The following is a 12,313-nucleotide window of genomic DNA, read 5'->3' on the forward strand; positions in this document are numbered from 1 at the left end:
ATAATACAGCTTGACAGTAACCTATAATTTTGACAAAGATGTGTGAAATCAAGAAATGTTGACATTCATTTCAAAATACTGTAATAGTGCAGGGCTAGGCTTACCCAATTCTCTGCGCCTACATGTGTGCGTTTTAAAGCACTGGTATTATATATTTTAGTTGTTATTTTTCAAAAAGAACTGGCATCCTGGGTAGAATTGGGTGTCGTGGTCAGTGTGTAAACTAAAAGAAATCAGCCCAGAGGATGCCGCTTTCATACTTATTTATGGGAAAATGCTGTTTAACTAACCTTGAAGTAAAATCTTTTGGGAAAAAAAACTTTCTTGTGCCTTGCAAATACTTTTCCTTGAAACACAAAAGGAAGAAAATAGGATTTTTTTTAAACAAACAAACAAAAAAGTTTATATACAACGAATCATTTTCTTCCCTTCTAATCAGGTGTATATGTGAACTCAAAATTATAAAGAAGCCATGTTTAGTAAAGTAGCTGTAGTTTTCGTAGGGAGATCTCTGTGGGCCTGATTCTTGTGCCCAGGAAGCCTTGGGTAGGAATTCTTTGAGGAAAGTTCACCAAGGACTTTTCGGTTTTTGGAGGCTCGGGAGGGTCTGAACGAGCCCACGATACCGGTTGAGCCACATTCTTCAAAGACTCTTGCACTAACAAACACTTCCAGCAGGTTCTCCGAGCTTCATGCTAGTGGCAACAAGGACTTGTGAACTGAAAAGAGACTTAGAAATCATCCAAGCCTTGATTTATAAATGAGGAACGGGGAGAGCCAGAGCTGGGACTGGACCCAGGGCGCCGACACCTAGCGTAGGGCACTGTCTCGCCTCTGCTGGACAAAGCTGATAGTGGACGGTACCTGTCCTCTTCCACTGAAGACAAAGGCCCAGCTTCCCTCATCAGAAACGAGGCTTAGAGTGCAAGTTCCTTGGGGAAAGAGAGTCCAGGGCTAGGGTGTCACTGCGTCGGGATAAGACAGACGGCTTTCTGGGGATGCCACAGGCCAGAGGGACAGGGTAGGGAGACCCTGAGTGAGACGGGGCTGGTGCGGACCAGGAGGATGGGAATGGCTGTGTGAAGGGAAAACGGGGTGGGAGGCAAACGTCCCCTTCTTTATGCTTTGAGCTGCAGATATGCTCTGGTTTCAGCGTGCACCTGGGCAAAAGCTGGCAAGTGACTGTCTTCTGTAGGCTTCCGTGGCTTCCTATGGTCTCACGCAGTTCCTCTTCATCTCTTCTTAGGACCGGACGTTTTGTCACTTTAGCCCCTATCAACATGCAGATGTCATTTCCCTAATGTCTTCTTTTTTTGAGAATTTTTTTTTCACGTTGGCCTAACTTTATTTACGTATTTATTTTTGGCCGTGCCGCAACGCTTGTGGGATCTTAGTTCCCTGACCAGGAATCGAACCCCGGCCCCGGCAGCAAAATTGCCAAGTCCTAACCACTGGACGGCCAGGGAATTCCCCCTAAAATCTTTTTTAAAAACCCCAATTTCCAGGTGGAAAACCAGACAGGTGAAATGACTTCTCCAAGGTCCCCCAGCTGTGTGTGCAGGGCGAGGGCTGAACTCCCAGCCCCTAGACCTGCTATCTTGCCTTTAACACCGTGCCTGTGACTTATAGATAGAGACCTGTCGTCCGCCTGAGAATGCTGGTGGGAGAGGACCAGTTAACCTTGTCCTCTTGGTTTCCACACGATAAACAGATGCTCCACGGACTTTGTGGACAAAAGGATGAGGCTGTGATGAAGTCCACACAGAAGTCAATGCCTTGTGCCAGGGGCTCCCGTGAACCCAGCCTGAGCCAGGCCCGCCGAGGATTCAAAGTCACTTAGGACTAAGGGCATGATCTTGAGGACCTTTGGTCCAAGGGACTGATTTTTGCTTATCGCTCAGCATCTTGGGAGACTTAAAGAGATGTCAGAAGGGGCCCATGGTTTGGCTCTGGGCGATCCTGGGGAGTTACTTAACCTCTAGGATCCTCTATTCTTCATCTGAGAAATGAAGAGGGAAGGTCTTCCTTAGGGGGCTGCTGCTGAAAGGATGGAAGTAGATAATGTTTGCAAACCAGCCTGGCACGTGGGTGTGAAACAAATGTTCGGGGCTGCCACGCTCACCTCCACCGCCGTCACACTGGGTCTTACTGTTCTCCGCACCTCCTGCCCTCGCTGGGCCCCTGCTCCAGGTCTTGTCACTTCCCCTCACTCAGGTGCCACATTTGTCTACTGAAGCCTGGGATCAGGCTCAGATGCCCTTGCTTACCTCACGCCACCCGCCAGGCGTTCACGTGGCTCACGTGCAGGTTGCCTTTCTCCTTGTCTTGTGGTTGGAAGGAAATGGCCACAGTTCTGAAGGCTGGCTTTTTTACTTAAAAGCTCTGTGGCCATGGACCACTTACTCCAACATTTCTTTGCCTCAGTTTCCTCGTTTATAAAACGAGGATCGCAATCACGAAGCACAAAGGTTGTTAAGGAAATCATAACAGAATCACGTCAGCGCCTGGTCCATGGTATTCACATGGTGCGTGGTTAACGGTTCTTATTTTTATTAGATTGTACGTGCTTGGAGGGTGCGGTCTGTGTCTTGCTCATTCTCTTTTAGTCCCTGTCATGTGTGGTGTGAGGTCAGTGTCCACCACAGGTCAGCAGAGCCGAGAGTGGCCTGGAATGAAGCCAGGACCCGGAGTCCCCAACCACCTGGAGAGAGAGACGCAGGCTCAGCCTCAGGGGTGGAATTAGCCTGCTCTGTGTTTGAATCTCAGCCCTGACACTCACCCACTATGCAATCTTAAGCAGTTCAACCTGAATCTCAGGGTGTTTTTCAACCTAAAGTGGAAATAATCACTCCAACTTCAGATGCGAAGCCCCGGTCTCTGTGCAGGACCACTTAGTGGCAGCTGGAATGGTTAGACTGAGGCTGTTCTTATAAGAGGCTTCTCCAGGGGGAAGAAGCCTCCCCCTCCTGGGGGGAGGCCAGAGCCGTTCCTGAGAGGCAGGGGACAGGTGAAGCACAGGCTATCCTGGACCACGCTCAGAGCCGCTCCTTCCCCAGCCATATGGCGCAAGGGATGTTAATACAGCTGTCTGTGCACAACTGTAACCAACAATCTGGTGATTGTTCGTCTGGGAAGCCACCACCCCTGCCGTGTGACAGCCGGTTCTACACTACGGTGGAAGTGCTGTGGCAGGCGGAACCAACCCTATTTGCCCTGCGGTCCAAGCTGGAGGACAGACAGATGCAGACAGAACTGATGGCAACAGGAGATGCCTCCACCTTGCTTACGTGAAAAAAGCTGACCATGAGGAACGGGGGACACGTGGCAGAGGGGTCCGAGGAGGATCATTTCCCCCGTGCCTCCGTTTCCTCACCTCTAAAATTTAGGAGTTAGGCTGGCTCAAGGCTGAAGGCCTTTCCAGATCCACCATGCTTAGATTTGAAGACAGATGACTTCCACATTCTCCAGCTGGCTTACTTTTAAAACTTTGGCCGAAAGACCTCTTGCTAATACCAGCTTCTGAAGGCCCCTCCCTACTGTCACAGAAGCAAGAGGAACAAAGTGTGAGAAAGTGGAAGAGATTGGGGGTGGCGTGGAGAGGTTGCTGGGAAACTACAGGAGGGAGCCTGGAAGACAAAGAACCCGAGGGCAAGGAAGGAAGAGAAGGAGAGAGGCCAGGAAAGAAAGAGACAGAGAAGTGACGAGGGAGGAACCCATCTGTCATTTTGCTTGCCTGGGCCCTACTTTCACATCTGTGAAATGGGTATAAAACCTTCCTGCCTAACAGCTCCATGGTCAGGATCCAAAAGGGAGTGATGTGAAAACATTGTACCACCTAATAATAATCTTGGGGATAATGTCAGTCATTACAAATGAAGGAAATCATCCAAGGTATGCAATGGTGGTAACGTCTTTGGCAGATTATTGAGGCAATTAGAGGTGATGTACATAACTGACCTGGCTGCCTGCCTGCCCACAGTAGGTCCTATGTAACTATATATAATATATGAAGTAGTAGTTATATCATTACATAACTAATCATAGTTATATTATTCTAATTATTATTATTATTATTGGCCTATTGAAGTCAGGTCTGCCAGGAAAATCTGACTTCTAAACTTGGCCAAAGTTTCTGAAAGTCTGGCCTTCCTTTCTGCAGACCTTGGGTGTCAGACTCTGTCCTGGACCCTGGGGACACCAAGGCAAAGAGAACATTTATATGCAGTGAAATCACGGAGTCAAGGAAAAGTCAGAGCATTCAGGGCCCTCAGGTCATCATCTAACCCGATTGTGTCCTCTCTAGGTAGAGACTTGGGACCCAGAGAGGATGGCAGGGACCACCTCCACTCAGGGTCACCCCTTCTCTAGTGGCAGAGCCAGCAGGGAGCTCATTTCCAAGCTCCAGTGTAGAACTCAGTGTACCAACATATAAGGAGAAACAGCAAAGATCAACGATGACTAAAGTGGACAAATGTGACTAGTGTGCCCAGAGGGAGGGAAAAGGAATAGTTTCCTCAGTTCTCTTTTAAGTCGTTTCTAAGTTGCTTTCTGGAATCAGCCACGTGTTTCAGTTTGGTCCTCATGGTGCTTCGCTTTTGCCATCAACGACGGGATGATTTGTGCCAATGAACCAAAATACACTGGATTGCAACAAGCTCTAGCGATCGCCTGGAAACCATTCCACATCCTAATGCGAACTCATTACTCATAATATGTTCAAAATGCACTCCTTGGAAGCCCGGCTTGAAATACCCAGAGATCCATTTTCAATAGACTGACAAATCGAAGACGTTAAACATTATTCATACAAACAGTGTTTATTTAATCTTTAATGCTACCTAATGCATTTCGGTCAAAGTCATCAGTTCATGTTCAGGCTTTATTGCGTGGAAAATGGATGTGCTATTAATAAGTCAATACAGATACAAATATGGTTCCAATTGGAAATCATTAGGTTGCATTAAATAGCAAATGAAATCCATAGGAAAGATTTGTTTTGTTTTGTTTGTGAGGAGGAAAAGGAGGCCCTGAGAGGCATTTCTTTGCTCGCTAATGAGGAGGAATGATTGGTTTCTGCGGAGCAGTGGATTACAGTATAGACCTCGCTTTATTCCCCTCAGGATGGGGATTGGGGCACAGCTGTTTGCAGCTCTGGGCCCAGCTGAAGTGGCTGCCTGCTTTGGAGGGTCAGCCGGAGCCCCCGGGACACAGGAGGAGGAGCTGAGGAGGGGCCCTTCGCTCTGCCCCCCTCCAAGCCGGTGGTCCTGGTGGGGACCTCAGCGCTCTCCCAAAGTCAGCTGGCTCTGGGAGGGCGCTGACCCTGGCACATTCACGCCCAAGCTCCACAGCAGCATGTGTGAAAGCGCACGCAGGGCTTCACATCATTATGAGCCAGAAACTGCTTCTCGTGGCCCCCAAACAGGCCCTTATGAAAAAGGAGATGCTTGGGTACCTGCAGTGGAGTGGGTGAGATGAGGGCAGGATTGGAAGCTGAACAGATGGAGATGTGAGCGCTGGTCGCCCCATCTGGGGTCTGTGGGATGTAGAGAGTGTGACTCAGGCCGTCTGACCTGATTGGTCCTCATCGCCAACCTGAGGAGACAGAGGAGGATGACGTGCGCTGACCGCCCAGCACAGAGCAGGGCTCTGTTAGCATTTGCTCCCCTCTCATCTGATTCTATGCTCGAACCTTCTTCCTGAATCTTGCCCTTTGCCCCAGTCAAGTGCAAGAATACTCAGGACTGAGCACAACTCGAGAGATGGTCAGCTCTTGCTTAGTATTTTCAGTGAATGACGTCATCTCTTTTTAACTCATCATATTCTTTCTGCTGTGACAACCTCTCTCCTAAACTGGGTGGCTGATCTACCCCTCCCACTGGGCATTAAGGAGATGAAGCCTTGCCTGCTTTCGTACCTAGAGGGGCCCCTATTGTGGAGAAAGCCCAGTTGCCTCTTCATTTTAGTGAGTAGTTCAGTAGGGACCTGCCAGCTGCTTGTGAAAACTTATGTGATGGATGGGCAGTTATGCTCTGAGAAGTTCCAGCATAGGCAAATTTATGGGGCACTCAGTGGCTGAGGAGAGTTCCCTTTCTCTGGCTGCAGAGCAGCCTTTTGGTTCCATCTCCAGCAGAGATGGGACAAATGGTGGTCAACCTTGGTGAACAAACTGGGGAGTCAGGGGGCCCCTCTCATCACACTCTCCATGATTCTTTCTGAGCAGTTTAATCCACCCAGATAAAAAAGAATTATAATCACCGACACTTGTATAGCACTTACCATCAGTCCAAGATCAGTCAGAGATCTAAATGCTTTAATTCAGTTCACTCTTACAACGATCTAAATGCTTTAATTTAGTTCATTCTTACAACCATCTCCATCTCACAGGTGAGGAAGCTGAGGCACAGAGAGGTCAAGTAAGTTCCCAAAGGTCACACAGCAGGGAATGGTTAGCACATAGGTCTTGCTCCAGAGTCTAACCACTTACTTAGAACACTATTCTGCCTCCCCTGGTGTAAATATTCACTTCTGCTCAGAGATGCAGGCCATTTCTCAGAATTCTTGTGGATTTGGAGCTCTTCTGCCAGTGCCGAGCCATGTGTGGCCTTGCCAAGTCACTTGGCCTCTTTGAGCCAAGTGTGTTTATTTGAACCACGTGGCGGAATCGTGTGAGGACTGAGAAATGGGAGCAATGTTGTTAAATGTCTACCACGCTGTCCAGCATACTGCAGACACACAGACAGCTCAGACATAGTTGCTAACATTATGATTTCAATATACACGCACAAAAAAGCCCCGTATACTTTCATTTTTGATTTGCACTTGGTGGCATCTGAGTGGTAGGCTCAGGGCAGGAAGTGTCCCTCGAAGAGATGGGTTCTCACACCTATCCCTGCTGGATTCCCCCGCAGCATGGCCACGAATTTCTTGCATATCTTTCAAGGCGGGACCACGTCAGCGGCTGAATTCTCTCCTCTAACACAGAGCTTTGGAGTCAGGTAGATCTGGCTAGATTCCCATCTTGAACTTCCTTCTTCTGGGCGCAGGACCCCCTAACCCTGGGAGCCTCAGTTTCTGGAACTAGGAAATGTGCATCGTCACATTTGCCTTGCTGAGTTCTCGCGAGCATGAAGGGACATAACATGCCTAGTGACCAGCAGGACACCCGACACAGAGTAGGAATCCAGCAAGTGCTAACTACACATGCACTTTCCATCCACTTTGGAAAGTCTGTGAGATGTGGTGCTGAAATCTTTTTCTCTCTGCTTCCACTCATGGCTTTCTTGTCCTTTCCCTGGAGACCACACAGCCTAAGACTAATCCCTCTTCCACATGAGAGCCCCCAGGCATGTGAAGGCAGTTTTCATGCCTCCCTGAATGTTCTCTTCTCCAGACAAAACAGCCCAGATCTTCAACTATTTTTGCCCCCATGCCAGATTTTGGTCATTTTGCCATACTGTGGTCTATCTCAGTGATATTACACATTTAGCACTTATGATGTTGACTTTTCTTTGTCAGACTGTGGCCACACGACGGACGTTTTCAATAACCCTGGGGCCTGGGAAGAAAGCTAGGACCACATGCTTCCTTTGCAAGGACAGCCACCAGCGAGCCGGGGGAGCTGGCAGGAAACAGAAGCAATGACAACCACTGCTCTAGCTTGATCTCTGGGGAACCAGAGAGTAATTTAGGGCTTGAAATATGGGATGCAAATGAGTATCTGCCTACTCCCTGGCTTCAGGAAAATGGCTTTCATTTTCCAAGGTGATTACAGTAAATTACACCTGGAAGAGAGAACAATGATGCCTCCAAGTGCCATGAATTAATCGAAGAGAACTCAACACCCGTACATGTGTCTTGGAAGTGGAGGTGAGAGATGGAGACAGGGAAAGATAGTATTTAATACATTAATTAGGAACAGAAAATAGCGTAGTCCCCCCTTTATTGTGACAGTTTCTGAGTGCCTATGTCTTAAAAAGAGGAATAATATGGATAATCGTTAGCACTCCCTTTACCTGGGTTTTCTAGAATTGAATACATTATCCTAATATAACTTCCATAGATGCTCAACAGCAGCAACAGAGCTTCTTCTGAGTCTTAGAACATATCATGAATTAAGCGTGGTGAAGCCAAATTAAGAAAATGAACTGGGCGATGGTTTCTTTTCTAAAAAAGAGGGTCTGGCATATGCCTGACTTTCCAGGATGGAATGAAAAGAGAGAGATGTTATAAGACCCTAGCCGAGGGGAAGCATTTTTCACATTCTTCACCTAGAGTCCAAAAAGAAGCCAGGAAATTGATATAAGGGCAGCAGTATAGGTCAGAGGAGGAAAAGTTCAATGAATGAGGATCATTTAACCAAAGAAGGCCGCCCAAGGGGGGTCTAATCACAGTGTTGGGGGACGTGAATGGGTGTCATTCAGAAGGGAGCCATGCTTTGTCTTTGTGGGCTGAGAACGGATTAGGCAGGAAGAGGATGAAATTGTAGCAGCGAGGACTAAGGTGAGCCGCCCCTGGGAGAATCCTGGGGGCGGGTCTGGCCATCTACAAAGGATTATGTACGAGTAGTCAGAAAATGGCTCTATAATTTTTCTTACTTCACACTCAGGTTTTCAGAATGGTGTAGACTGGAGCTCTTCTGGGACCTGAATCAGGTGGCTTGGGCGGGCTTCTCCCTGGAATTTTTCTGCCATTCCCTGACTAGGAATGTTTCCTAGCGCTGACATCAGTTGGTACCTGAAGCGTTTTCTAAGGAAGGGAACGATTCCTCTTCTTCAGAGCTGGCAGCCCTAAGCAGACCATGCAAGAACTCTGCCGAGAACGCCGTGTCCTGGGGTCTCCCACACAGGGGATTTCAGATTCAGGAGGGCAGGCCCAGGCTTTCTTTGCTTCAGAGCTGGCCCAGTGCGACTCGACTTCAAAGGAGATCGTAAAACTCAAAAGTTAAGAGATGGGTCTTTCGGGCTTCCCTGGGGGTGCAGTGGTTGAGAGTCCGCCTCCCGATGCAGGGGACATGGGTTCGTGCCCTGGTCCGGGAGAGGCCACAACAGTGAGAGGCCTGCGTACCGCAAAAAAAAAAAAAAAAAAAAAGATGGGTCTTTGGATGTAGTCACCATTCTCTTTTTGATAACTCACAAAGAAAAGATAAAGTAGCTTTCTAAATGTTTGTAAGTGATTTAAAATGAAGCTTGTTATTGATAGGAAGGGAACTATATATATTCCATATGTATATACATATATATATAATCTCTGTACATACACACACACATATATTCATATAGATCCGAAAAAGATCTATTCATAAGTTATTTGCGATCGTTGTGCTCTATAAAGTCTCTGCAAACACTGAGTCAGTGAATACTGAGCCATTGCTCCTGGGGGAAATACAGGGTTAGGTTCCTGTGAGCTTCTGGTCATGACATTTTTGTCAATTAGTCAATACATAGACTTGTTTTCATCTGTGTTTCTGTTTAAAGACACCTTATTTAATATATATTGTGGATTCATTAACATTGAACTCAGGGTCAACAACACTGTAACTCACGCCTGAGTGAAGCTTATGTAACACACGTTATTTTCTCCGTAAGGCACATCACAGCCTCACACTTAGGAACACTAGATAGCACTTCAGCGCTACACTTGGGGGCCATTTTAAACAATAAAATCACCCCAAAAAGCACAAAAGTGTGAAAACCACAGCACTGGATAGACTGAGAAAAGGACCCTGTTTACAGTAATGAGAACTGAGACGAGAAGACGGAGCATCCCCCTGTTCAGCCTCAGCTGGGAGCAGGTGCATCGGGTGACTCAAAGTTTTCACCACTTTGCCCACATTCAGGAATGGCTGTAAAGGCGCCGTGAGGATTGATTTGGGGGTTAGAAATAAATTTCAGTGAGTAGGCAAATTCGCAAATACAAAATCCCAAATAGTTAGGATTGACTGCAAATAGAAAATTTACAATGTATTTGCAGAACACAATCTTTCTAGGAATTGAGTAAAAGGCACCAATTGAAATCCTTTTGTTGTTTTCATTTGGGGAGCCAGTCAGGGTGGGGATGAAAGCAGAATGCTCAATGATAAACACCATCGCCTCTTCATTCACTTATGCTTTCAACATCTAGACTAGAGTGGAACTTGCAAAGCAGACTGATCGGCACAGAGTTGATCCCCAAGATGAGTACATGATGCCTCCTGCCAGAAGCCAACAACGCAGTTGGGGGTCACATCATAGGACTTAAGTGCCAGGGACATAAGAGTGAAAAAAAGTGCTGAAGAAGTTGCAGAGAGAGGGCACTGTCAGCAGGGGGGACTGGCCAAGGCTTCTTGGAGGAGGTCAATAGATGCAGCCTTCAAGAAATGAAAGGACTTGAAGACGGAGAAGGTAGGATTGTAGGCACCCTAGATGCACATGTATTTTACTTGTGAGTGTGCGTTGTGTGTGTGAGTGTGTCTGGGTGTTGTCTTTTGTGTGGATGTGCTCATGGAGTGTGAGTGAGTGTGGTGTGTCTACGAGTGTGTATTGTGTATGGGTATGGTGCTGAGGTGGGGAGTGCCTAGGTTTTGAGAAGCTACAGAAGGCTGTGGCCAATACACAGCCCGGGGCTGACTCTCCAACTGAACCACACCAGCTGGGTCACCTTGGGCAAGGGACCTAACTTCTCTGTGCCTCAGTTTCTCATCTGTAAAACGGGGATAATTGCAGTATCTCACTTTAGGATTGTTGTGAAGTCGAAATGAGTTAATACTTGTAACATAATCAAAACAGCGCCAGACACAGCTAACTGTCATATAAAGTTTACTACTGCTGCCTAAGAGGCCAGGAAGCCCAAGATGGCAGCCTTGGGGTATGAGGATTCGGGGACGGGCTGACCCGAGGGGCCTTATCTGGGGTCCCTTGAGTGGCGCTGGGAGGGGCTTCGGAATGGCAAAGGGCAAGGTGACAGGTGTTGCATTATCGCCTCGGGGTGGGGTGATGCCGGAGTCGGAACAGCTAGTGGTATTGGGGGCTGGAGAGTCCAGAGCAGGATGAGAGATGCGATGTGGGTCAAAACCAGTGGATCAGGGTGGGGTCTGAAGGGAGAGTGTCCGTTCCTGAGGGTGTCACTGTCTGGAGGGTGAGGACAGTGGGAGGCCGTGGAGAAGTGCATTCACGGGAGGTGATGGAGGGCAGGCAGTCCCAGACCCAGCGTCCCTGGAGGCCAGCCTGGCCAGGGTGGATTGTTCTGGCAGAAGGAGAGGAACATCTCTGGGATATCACGACTCACTATCCACTTTGCACACCAGAGATTCCCTCTGCTCTCCCTGCCTTTTCTCCCTCGGCCCCAGGATGCCACCTTCCATCATTTTGGATCTAGTTTATGAGAAGCTGGTTGCCCTTGGATGATGCCATGAGACTCGATAACACCAGGATGAACTCAGGGACCTCTTGACTCAGAGGCTTCTTTAGAATGTCATCAGGATGAGCTGGCATTGTCTGCTCAGGTCTCTGTCATCCCCGCCAGACTGGGAGACACCGGGGACACGGCTCTTCTTTAGCCTTTCATCCCAGCACCGATCCCCAGGCACCAGGCAACAGAGTGTTCGGTCAACAAGGGTTCCTTGAACTTGTGGGGAAACCAAGGCCAGAAAGAGTGAAAGAACTAGTGTTATAATCATCCAGCGAGTTGGTGGCACGCTGGAACCTTGGACTGCTCTTAGCTTACCTACAGGGCTCTCAAAGAGGTGTGAAGTCAGCATGCTTTGGTCTCAGGGACCTCCTGTGCGTTTTTGTTTGTTTGTTTCCAAATTCCCTCCCTCCTCTCATGGTGCTCACGGCCCATTCCTCCATCACCTTCTGCTTCAGCTGGGTTATCTAGGGAGGTGGGAAAGGGGCTTTAGTTGGGTGTTTTGAGAGCTTAGTCTTTGCTTTGAAAAGAGTATTCCCTTCCCTGGGGATAGACCCATGAATGGGAACTGTGTTCCTGTTGGCAGACTTTGAATTGTGACCCAGGTCAAAGGATGTTTCTGGTCGGAAGGGCGGGCCTCGCCCTCTGAAGGGTCCCCTTGGTGTGAGCCTCTCCTGACGGGTGCAGGAGAGGGCGCAGGCTTTGGATCCAGCGGGACCTAGGACTGAATTCTGATTTTACTGCTTCCTAGCTGTGGGACCTCAGGAAAGTCATATATGAACCACAGTTACTTTATCTACAAGAAGAATGAAAATAGTGCCCACCTCTCTTTCTGGGTTGTTGTTCTGATTAAATGAAGTCACACGTGAAACTTCCGTGTCCAAGACTTGAAGCCTAGGGTGTACTCTGAAATGGGTTCCTTTTCTGCTCC

The sequence above is a fragment of the Mesoplodon densirostris genome, chromosome 14, assembly GCF_025265405.1.
Source record: "Mesoplodon densirostris isolate mMesDen1 chromosome 14, mMesDen1 primary haplotype, whole genome shotgun sequence".
Lineage (NCBI taxonomy): Eukaryota > Metazoa > Chordata > Mammalia > Artiodactyla > Ziphiidae > Mesoplodon > Mesoplodon densirostris.